Genomic DNA, 2567 nt, shown 5'->3' with positions numbered 1-2567 from the left:
CCATGGATTTATATAGAGGGGAATATATTTTCTGTCTTATTATCTATCCCTTTCCTAACAATTCCCAACATTCTGTTTGCTTTTTTGACTGCCACTGCACATTGCATGGATGTTTTCAGAAAAAGATCTCTTTCTTGAATAGCATCAGCTAATTTAGACCCCATCATTTTATATGTATAGTTGGGATTATGCTTTCCAATGTGCATTACTTTGCATTTAGCAACATTTAATTTCATCTGCCATTTTGTTGCCCAGTCACCCAGTTTTGTGAGATCCCTTTGTAATTCTTCAGTCTGGTTTGGGCTTAACTATCTTGAGTAGTTTTGTTTCATCTGCAAATTTTGCCACCTCACTGTTTATCCCCTTTTCCAAATAATTTATGAATATGTTGAACAGTACTGGTCCCAGTACAGACCCTTGGAGTGCACACCACTATTCACCTCTCTCTATTCTAAAAACTGGCCATTATTCCTACCCTGTTTCTTATCTTTTAACCAGTTACTACTGATCCATGAGAGGACCTTCCTTCTTATCCCACTAACTTCGTACTTTGCTTAAGAGCCTTTGGTGAAGGACCTTATCAAAGGCTTTCTGAAAAATCTAAATACAGTAGGACCTCAAAGATACAAACACCAGAGTTACGGACTGACCGGTCAACCGGACATGTGAAACTGAAAGTAATCAATCAGGCAGGAGCAGAGACCAAAAATATAAAAAAAGCAAGTACCATACTGTGCCTGTATTGCATCTTAAAGGTAGGCACATCTGGGCCTCTATTATGCGGTCTTCCAAAAGTTTCCTTGCAACTTGCAGTTATTTCACTTTCGGCACTGTACTTTTTAATTTCTGTTTAACTAACTTCCTCATTTTTGTATAGTTCCCCTTTCTGAAATTAAATGCTACCATGCTGGACTGCTGTGGTGTCATCATGCCCACAGGGATGTTAAATTTAATTATATTATGGTCACTATTACCAAGTGGTTCAGCTACATTCACCTCTTGGTCCAGATCCTGTAGCTCCAATTAGGACTAAATCAAGAATTGCCTCTCCTCTTGTGGGTTCCAGGACTAGCTGCTCCAAGAAACAGTCGTTTAAGATGTCAAGAAACTGTATCTTTGTATCTCATCCTGAGGTGATATGTACCCAGTCAATATGGGGACAGTTGAAATCCCCCTCATTATTATTGAGTTTACTTTTACAGCCTCTCTAATCTTTCTGAGCATTTTGCAGTCTATCACCATCCTAGCCAGGTAGTCGGTACTATATCCCTACTGCTATATTCTTCTTATTCGAGCATGGAAATACTATCCATAGAGATTCTATGGTGGAGTTTGGTTCAGCTAAGATTTTCACTTGACTCTACTCTTTCTTACACATACAGCGCCACCCTCCCGCCCGCCTGCCTTGTTCTGTCCTTCTGATATATTTTGTACCCTGGTATTCCTGTGTCCCATTGATTATCCTCATTCCACCAAGTTTCTGCGATGCCTATTACATCATTTAATACCAGGCACTCAAGTTCACACATCTTATTATTTAGGCTTCTACCATTTGTATATAAGCACTTCAAAAAACTGTCTAGGACTAATGCTCAAATAAATGTGTTAGTCTCTAAGGTGCCACAAGTACTCCTGTTCTTTTTGCGGGTCCAGACTAACAGCTGCTACTCTGAAACCTGTCTAGGACTAAATTGTCTCTAGGGCTAAAGGTGCTCACATACCTTCCTCGGGCTACTGGTCCATGACTGCTGCAGTCACCAGCGCCAACTCTGCAGGGGCGAACCAGCAGGTAGCTGTTGAGGGCGGAGGAAGAGCCCCACAGGAAGGGGGCTGCGAGCGGGACTACAAGGGCGCCTAGCCGGGTGTAAGGATGCTGCCAGCCGAGCCAGTACCTGACCAGCACCGTCCTCCGCGGCTCTCCTCGCACGGCGCAGCCCCTCTGCCGCATAGCGCCGGCTCCCGCGTCCCCCGCGGCGAGTGGGGGGCTCCTCGGCCCTTTCCTCTGGGCGGCCACTGGCCAACCAAGAGCGACCCGACCCCCAGTGCTCCGGCCAGAAGAGACTCGCTACCGCAGGGGTGATGGCCGCCAGCTGCGGGGGAGCGAAACTGGGACAAAGCCCCCCCGTCGGGCAGCGATGGACCCGGAGCCCCCTGACCAGAGGCGCCCGCCTCCCCGCGGCGAACACCCCTTAACACAGCCCGAGTGGCGCCTCAGCTAGGCTGTCTCCCTGGAAACGTCGCGCCTTTGACAGCCCCGCCCACTCCGTTCCCACTCGCAGCGCGCACGGCGATAAAATGGCCGCCGAGCGCCTATACCAGCTGCGCAGTGGGACCTTCTAGGACGCTCTGACTCCCGCGAACTCTATGCATCTTCCTGCGGGGAGTGAGAAGGGGCGTGGTTTATGCGGCTCTGGTCGCTAAGGGGCGTGGTTCCGGCTCCTGCTCCGAAGCTGAAGCCTGGGATCGTTACTAGGGGGCGTGGCGGACGGGGGCTCCGGAAAGTTCCAGAGGGGCGGGGCGGGGCGGTAACAGCTGCGTCAGTGTCAGGCGGTCCCTCCCCCCAGATC

This window comes from Emys orbicularis, chromosome 8 (genome assembly GCF_028017835.1).
Source record: "Emys orbicularis isolate rEmyOrb1 chromosome 8, rEmyOrb1.hap1, whole genome shotgun sequence".
Classification (NCBI taxonomy): Eukaryota; Metazoa; Chordata; order Testudines; family Emydidae; genus Emys; species Emys orbicularis.
The sequence above is the reverse complement of the archived record's forward strand: the minus strand, read 5'-3'. Positions refer to the sequence as shown.